Source organism: Lithobates pipiens, unplaced genomic scaffold (assembly GCF_037356315.1).
Source record: "Lithobates pipiens isolate NorthernLeopardFrog02 unplaced genomic scaffold, aLitPip1_a1.2 Scaffold_8, whole genome shotgun sequence".
Classification (NCBI taxonomy): Eukaryota; Metazoa; Chordata; class Amphibia; order Anura; family Ranidae; genus Lithobates; species Lithobates pipiens.
In genome coordinates, this window is record NW_027507903.1 from 568,017,676 (window position 1) to 568,026,578 (window position 8,903).

At 46.6% G+C, this 8,903-nt stretch overlaps 1 non-coding gene across 1 annotated transcript; it reads right to left on the bottom strand.

Moving 5' to 3' along the window:
• Positions 1-6,234: 6,234 nt before the first annotated feature.
• Positions 6,235-6,307, bottom strand: TRNAM-CAU (transfer RNA methionine (anticodon CAU)). Its single transcript has one exon. It is a non-coding gene; the product is annotated as a tRNA-Met (tRNA).
• Positions 6,308-8,903: the final 2,596 nt, after the last annotated feature.

The following is an 8,903-nucleotide window of genomic DNA, read 5'->3' on the forward strand; positions in this document are numbered from 1 at the left end:
GGTCTACTCCAGAATTGACTTCTTTCTGATACCACATGGCCAACTGCATAATGTCCGAGAGACGTCAATTGGCAATATTACTTGGTCAGATCACGCACCCATTTTTCTGAGCTATACTATTTCTGATCACACAACGCCTAGGCAACGGTTCTGGCGACTTAATGAAAGCCTACTTCAGGTTCCTGAAGTCCTTGCAGATGTGCTTCGGGAACTGGAACTATACTTTCAAACCAATGATGGGGGGGATTGTGACCAGGGAATTGTCTGGGAGGCGCATAAGCCGGTCATTAGAGGCATCCTGATCAAACATGGAGCCCGGATCAAAAGGGAGAGACAACGACAGCTCACCCTCCTACTACAAAAACTGGCGTCTCTAGAGTCCGCGCATAAGCTTGCCCCTTCTCGTGCCTCAGAAATGGATTTGGCGACAGTACGACGACAGGTCACGGACCTGCTGGCGTATAAAGCCAAAGCAGCTCTGCAATTTTGCCGCAGAGTGAGTTATGAGTCGGGGAGCAAATGTGGGAAGCTATTGGCGAAGCAAGTTAGGGAACACAGACTTTCCTCCTACATCCCCAAGGTGATCAGTAATGGTGGACAACCTGCGACTCTACCCATACAGATCGCTCAGGAATTCAGGGATTTCTATGCGCGACTTTATAATTTACCAAACCCCTCTACCTCACCGGCAGACATGGTGTCCTATATTAATGACTCTCGCATGAAGTCGCTCTCCCCAGACGATTGTGCTGAGTTAGAAACCCTGATTACCCTCTTGGAAATACAGACAGCCTTGAGTGCCATAAAACCTGGGAAAGCTCCAGGTCCGGATGGGCTCACTCTTCAGTATTACAAGACACTATTCCCAATCATAGGCCCCCGCTTACTTAAATTATTCCACGCCTTGGACGCAGGGACACCTCTAGCTAACGAGACCCTTAAGGCCCATATTACGGTATTGCATAAAGAAGGAAAGGATCCGACCGCCTGTAGTAGCTACAGACCGATATCACTGCTGAATACAGACCTGAAAATCTATACGAAGATCTTGGCTACCCGTTTATCTCGACATATTCAGAATGTGGTCCACCTGGACCAGGTGGGATTTGTTCCCACGAGGGAAGCCAGGGACAGCACGTCTAAGGTCCTGAACCTACTACACGTAGTAAATTCCGGAGGCATACCATGCGTTTTCTTGAACACCGACGCAGAAAAGGCGTTCGACCGCGTAAATTGGGAATTTATGTTCTCAGTCCTCAGACACATAGGCCTAGGGGAAGTGATGATCAACAGAGTAGCTCACATATACTCGAGCCCAACTGCGCAGGTGAAGGCGAACGGAGTGCTCTCCGACCCCTTCCCCATTAGGAATGGCACTAGACAGGGCTGCCCCTTATCCCCCCTGTTATTTGCACTTTCCATTGAGCCCTTACTGGCGACTATTAGACTCAACCAGGACATCCAGGGTATACAGGTCGGGAAGGCACAACATAAGATCTCCGCATATGCGGATGATCTCCTCTTTTCTCTGGTAAATCCATCGGTTTCTCTCCCTAATCTACTTAAACAATTCGAGATATTTGGCCGCCTTTCTAACATGAAGATTAATTTTCAGAAGTCAGAAGCAATGGGAATAGCCCTCCCATCTAACATGATACAGATGCTCCGAACGAACTTCCGCTTTAGGTGGACATCAGTAGCGTTAACCTATTTGGGCACTAAACTATCACCTGATTTATCCCATCTCTACGAATTAAATTTCCCCCCTCTACTTGCGGAAACTAAGATCTTGTTGAGCAAATGGCAAACGAACTTGCACTCCTGGTTTGGGAGGTGCAACTTGTTAAAGATGTGCATCCTCCCGAAATATCTCTACTTATTCCAGGCGCTGCCGGTCAATATACCGACGGTATTTTTTCAGCGGGTACAGGCACTGTTCATGCGCTTTGTCTGGGCCGGCAAGAAAACCCGTATACCACGGTCACAGTTAACGTTACCGAAGCACTACGGCGGGCTTGCGATCCCAGATGTGAGGAGGTATTACCTAGCAGTACATTTGGGAAGAGTCATTGACTGGCAGCGTCATGGTAATCTAAAACTGTGGGCGCAGATCGAACAGGAACAATCCCCTGTCCCCTTGAATAGAGCACTATGGTGTTGGGAAGACTTGCCACAATCCTTAAAATCACACCCTTTAATAGGAAATTCACTGAGAAAAAGTAGACAGGCTGTGTTAAGTGTACGGCAGACGTCCACGACCTCGCCCCTAACGCCTATTCTAGGCAACCCCAAATTCCCTCCGGGCATGTCATCCATACACTTCCGGACCCTACGGGAGTCCGACATCACAGCCGCATTTAATTTTGTCCTAGGAAATAGATGGCCATCTATTACAGAGTTGACAGATTCTGCAGGTCCCTTCCGTGTGCCCTTCTGGCCGGCGGCACAACTGCATCACTTCCTACACTCTTTACATGACCCACATCAATACTGTAGACCCCTTACTACATTTGAGGATTACTGCTCGGGCAGGGAACCACTTCCCCGGATCCTATCTGGGGCATATACCCTTCTTAATACACCCCCGGTCCAACCTGAACTGACTTGCATTGAGAAATGGGGCGTGGACCTCCAACGTACTTTTGACGCAGGGCAGGTCCACAGGATGATACACCTGTCTCTCAAGTCTTCCATTTGTTCAAAGACGCAAGAAACGAATTATAAGGTTTTGATGAGATGGTACTTGACTCCCAGCAGACTCCGTGCCATGTTCCCGGAGACCTCAGATCGGTGCTGGCGATGTGGCACGGATAAGGGGACATTGCTCCATATTTTTTGGACCTGCCCCAAACTGCTAACATTTTGGCACTCGGTACGCACTATATCTCAGGACTTCACGGAATTCGTGATACCTGATGATCCCGCCTTCTTCCTGCTACATGTCTCTACCATGTCGCTCAAGACCTATAAAAAATCGATTCTACGACATTTGGTGAACGCGGCCAAGGCCTGCGTTCCCCTCATGTGGAAACAGCAAAACCCACCTACGGTGGCACTATGGCTGAGAAAGGTTGAAGAAATCAATAAAAATGGAGGACTTGATTTTGACAGCAGCAGATAAACGTGAGACGTATCTTCAGATATGGACCCGTTGGAACCTATTCAAGTACTCAGATGCAGGGAGACCCTTATTTGACGCCTGACATGTTAAATAGTGTATGGTACCCGGGGGCTCTACTATTAAGCCTAGAGACCCTGCGACCTGCCTCTACAGATTTGTCTACCCGTTACCCCTTCCTCCCTTCCCTCGCCCTCTTCCCCCCTCCTTCCCCCAATCCCTGTCTCTACTTATTGCTTCTCCTTCTTTATTTTCAGACTATCCATACTCTCTGTTTTCTCTGGTGATTCCAGTTCACGTTATTTACATTGCGCAGTGGGGATATATGGTTGTGGTCAATTATATATGTATGGAGGATGGTTATCAAAGTGGCTACTTTCAATATATGTCTGTGCATTTCACCGTGCCCTCGGGCAACCATTGATATTCGATCTGAGCTGGATTTTGTCTTCCACCGGTGCTGCGCACCTGTTTTCACCAATCTCTGTTACCTATATGATATGGTCACCAGACTGTTTGTTTTTTTCTTCTTTGTTCTATGTACCGATAAAATTAATAAAACTATATTTGGAAAAAAAAAAGAAAAAGCCCTTTTGAATTCCTCGGTGCTTTGTTCTTTCTGTGTGATGAAACTAAGGGAAGCATGTCACATAGATGGAAAATGCCTCTGTTGTTCCAGGATGAGTAGACATTGTATCTTGCAAGGTCTGTTGGATGCAGAGCTAAAGATTTTAGCTGGGTGGAATATGGTGGAAGGCAAAAGAGCACTGAAAGCTTGATCTTCCGGTCAATTTTCCATCCATATGGTTTCCTACAAGACCTAAGGGATGAAGAGTAGTGTTTTTCATAGATTAAGGACCCCAAGGCTCACAAAACGGTTAGAGAGTAGTGCCCCGTGTGAGGATCGAACTCACGACCTTCAGACTATGAGACTGACGTGCTACCTGCTGCGCTAACGAGGCCAATTAGTGAAAATGATATGTGTGTCATAGCTGGCCACCATACTTGGAAGCTGATGGCGGTGGCACATCTTTTTTTCCCTTTGGTTTTCTCTATTTTTCTCAAAACAAGGCAGCTAGTTTTCCCATATGGTCTAGCGGTTAGGATTCCTGGTTTTCACCCAGCCGGCCCGCGTTCGACTCCCGGTATGAGAAATGCAAGTCCTTTTAACGACCCGCACACTCCTAGTGCTGAAACCTCAAAGCTGTTTTTCCATTGTAACCTCCAATCATTCCCTTGTTGTCAAAGTACCAAGGGTCAAAGCCAGGGATGCAGACAAGACAGGTCAGGACAGGAAATGAAATACTATCAGGAACACAGGAACTCACAGGGCAAGCTGAAGTTCATCCAGCAACTAATGGCTCATGCACGCGCTTTGGCGTACGTATATGCGCACTGGCACATGAATTTTCACACATGAATAATATCAGGATCACAGGAACTCACAGGGGAAGCTGAAGATCATCCAGCAACTAATGGCTTATGCTGCTAGCTTTAAATAGGCCACTGGGCACCAGAAATTGTCACGCATTGTGTGCGCTTTGGCGTACGCACATGCGTACTAGCACATGAGGTTTCTCGGCCGTTCTCGCTCTTCTGCACATTTGCATTGGCAAATATCTATGTGCCAATCTTCTGCAAACCATTCTCTGACAGAGACATCATCTTTTTTTTCCACACCTTTGAAAAAGCCCTTTTGAATTCCTCTGTGCTTTGTTCTTTCTGTGTGATGAAACAAAGGGAAGCATGTCACATAGATGGAAAATGCCTCTGTTGTTCCAGGATGAGTAGACATTGTATCTTGCAAGGTCTGTTGGATGCAGAGCTAAAGATTTTAGCTGGGTGAAATATGGTGGAAGGCAAAAAGCACTGAAAGCTTGATCTTCCGGTCAATGTTCCATCCATATGGTTTCCTACAAGACCTAAGGGATGAAGAGTAGTGTTTTTCATAGATTAAGGACCCCAAGGCTCACAAAATGGTTAGAGAGTAGTGCCCCGTGTGAGGATCAAACTCACGACCTTCAGATTATGAGACTGACGCGCTACCTGCTGCGCTAACGAGGCCAATTAGTGAAATTGATATGTGTGTCATAGCTGGCCACCATACTTGGAAGCTGATGGCGGTGGCACATCTTTTTTTCCCTTTGGTTTTCTCTATTTTTCTCAAAACAGGGCAGCTAGTTTTCCCATATGGTCTAGCGGTTAGGATTCCTGGTTTTCACCCAGGCGGCCCGGGTTCGACTCCCGGTATGGGAAATGCAAGTCATTTTAACTACCCGCACACTCCTAGTGCTGAAACCTCAAAGCTGTTTTTCCATTGTAACCTCCAATCATTCCCTTGTTGTCAAAGTACCAAGGGTCAAAGCCAGGGATGCAGACAAGACAGGTCAAGCCGGGTCAGGACAGGAAATGAAATACTATCAGGAACACAGGAACTCACAGGGCAAGCTGAAGTTCATCCAGCAACTAATGGCTCATGCACGCGCTTTGGCGTACGTATATGCGCACTGGCACATGAATTTTCACACCTGAATAATATCAGGATCACAGGAACTCACAGGGGAAGCTGAAGATCATCCAGCAACTAATGGCTTATGCTGCTAGCTTTAAATAGGCCACTGGGCACCAGACATTGTCACGCATTGTGTGCGCTTTGGCGTACGCACATGCGTACTAGCACATGAAGTTTCTCGGCCGTTCTCGCTCTTCTGCACATTTGCATTGGCAAATATCTATGTGCCAATCTTCTGCAAACCATTCTCTGACAGAGACATCATCTTTTTTTTCCACACCTTTGAAAAAGCCCTTTTGAATTCCTCGGTGCTTTGTTCTTTCTGTGTGATGAAACTAAGGGAAGCATGTCACATAGATGGAAAATGCCTCTGTTGTTCCAGGATGAGTAGACATTGTATCTTGCAAGATCTGTTGGATGCAGAGCTAAAGATTTTAGCTGGGTGGAATATGGTGGAAGGCAAAAGAGCACTGAAAGCTTGATCTTCCGGTCAATTTTCCGGTCAATTTTCCATCCATATGGTTTCCTACAAGACCTAAGGGATGAAGAGTAGTGTTTTTCATAGATTAAGGACCCCAAGGCTCACAAAATGGTTAGAGAGTAGTGCCCCGTGTGAGGATCGAACTCACGACCTTCAGATTATGAGACTGACGCGCTACCTGCTGCGCTAACGAGGCCAATTAGTGAAAGTGATATGTGTGTCATAGCTGGCCACCATACTTGGAAGCTGATGGCGGTGGCACATCTTTTTTTCCCTTTGGTTTTCTCTATTTTTCTCAAAACAAGGCAGCTAGTGTTCCCATATGGTCTAGCGGTTAGGATTCCTGGTTTTCACCCAGGCGGCCCGGGTTCGACTCCCGGTATGGGAAATGCAAGTCCTTTTAACGACCCGCACACTCCTAGTGCTGAAACCTCAAAGCTGTTTTTCCATTGTAACCTCCAATCATTCCCTTGTTGTCAAAGTACCAAGGGTCAAAGCCAGGGATGCAGACAAGACAGGTCAAGCCGGGTCAGGACAGGAAATGAAATACTATCAGGAACACAGGAACTCACAGGGCAAGCTGAAGTTAATCCAGCAACTAATGGCTCATGCACGCGCTTTGGCGTACGTATATGCGCACTGGCACATGAATTTTCACACATGAATAATATCAGGATCACAGGAACTCACAGGGGAAGCTGAAGATCATCCAGCAACTAATGGCTTATGCTGCTAGCTTTAAATAGGCCACTGGGCACCAGAAATTGTCACGCATTGTGTGCGCTTTGGCGTACGCACATGCGTACTAGCACATGAAGTTTCTCGGCCGTTCTCGCTCTTCTGCACATTTGCATTGGCAAATATCTATGTGCCAATCTTCTGCAAACCATTCTCTGACAGAGACATCATCTTTTTTTTCCACACCTTTGAAAAAGCCCTTTTGAATTCCTCGGTGCTTTGTTCTTTCTGTGTGATGAAACTAAGGGAAGCATGTCACATAGATGGAAAATGCCTCTGTTGTTCCAGGATGAGTAGACATTGTATCTTGCAAGGTCTGTTGGATGCAGAGCTAAAGATTTTAGCTGGGTGGAATATGGTGGAAGGCAAAAGAGCACTGAAAGCTTGATCTTCCGGTCAATTTTCCATCCATATGGTTTCCTACAAGACCTAAGGGATGAAGAGTAGTGTTTTTCATAGATTAAGGACCCCAAGGCTCACAGAACAGTTGGAGAGTAGTGCCCCGTGTGAGGATCGAACTTACGACCTTCAGATTATGAGACTGACGTGCTACCTGCTGCGCTAATGAGGCCAATTAGTGAAAATGATATGTGTGTCATAGCTGGCCACCATACTTGGAAGCTGATGGCGGTGGCACATCTTTTTTTCCCTTTGGTTTTCTCTATTTTTCTCAAAACAAGGCAGCTAGTTTTCCCATATGGTCTAGCGGTTAGGATTCCTGGTTTTCACCCAGGCGGCCCGGGTTCGACTCCCGGTATGAGAAATGCAAGTCCTTTTAACGACCCGCACACTCCTAGTGCTGAAACCTCAAAGCTGTTTTTCCATTGTAACCTCCAATCATTCCCTTGTTGTCAAAGTACCAAGGGTCAAAGCCAGGGATGCAGACAAGACAGGTCAAGCCGGGTCAGGACAGGAAATGAAATACTATCAGGAACACAGGAACTCACAGGGCAAGCTGAAGTTCATCCAGCAACTAATGGCTCATGCACGCGCTTTGGCGTACGTATATGCGCACTGGCACATGAATTTTCACACATGAATAATATCAGGATCACAGGAACTCACAGGGGAAGCTGAAGATCATCCAGCAACTAATGGCTTATGCTGCTAGCTTTAAATAGGCCACTGGGCACCAGAAATTGTCACGCATTGTGTGCGCTTTGGCGTACGCACATGCGTACTAGCACATGAAGTTTCTCGGCCGTTCTCGCTCTTCTGCACATTTGCATTGGCAAATATCTATGTGCCAATCTTCTGCAAACCATTCTCTGACAGAGACATCATCTTTTTTTTCCACACCTTTGAAAAAGCCCTTTTGAATTCCTCGGTGCTTTGTTCTTTCTGTGTGATGAAACTAAGGGAAGCATGTCACATAGATGGAAAATGCCTCTGTTGTTCCAGGATGAGTAGACATTGTATCTTGCAAGGTCTGTTGGATGCAGAGCTAAAGATTTTAGCTGGGTGGAATATGGTGGAAGGCAAAAGAGCACTGAAAGCTTGATCTTCCGGTCAATTTTCCATCCATATGGTTTCCTACAAGACCTAAGGGATGAAGAGTAGTGTTTTTCATAGATTAAGGACCCCAAGGCTCACAAAATGGTTAGAGAGTAGTGCCCCATGTGAGGTTCGAACTCACGACCTTCAGATTATGAGACTGACGTGCTACCTGCTGCGCTAACGAGGCCAATTAGTGAAAGTGATATGTGTGTCATAGCTGGCCACCATACTTGGAAGCTGATGGCGGTGGCGCATCTTTTTTTCCCTTTGGTTTTCTCTATTTTTCTCAAAACAAGGCAGCTAGTTTTCCCATATGGTCTAGCGGTTAGGATTCCTGGTTTTCACCCAGGCGGCCCGGGTTCGACTCCCGGTATGGGAAATGCAAGTCCTTTTAACGACCCGCACACTCCTAGTGCTGAAACCTCCAAGCTGTTTTTCCATTGTAACCTCCAATCATTCCCTTGTTGTCAAAGTACCAAGGGTCAAAGCCAGGGATGCAGACAAGACAGGTCAAGCCGGGTCAGGACAGGAAATGAAATACTATCAGGAACACAGGA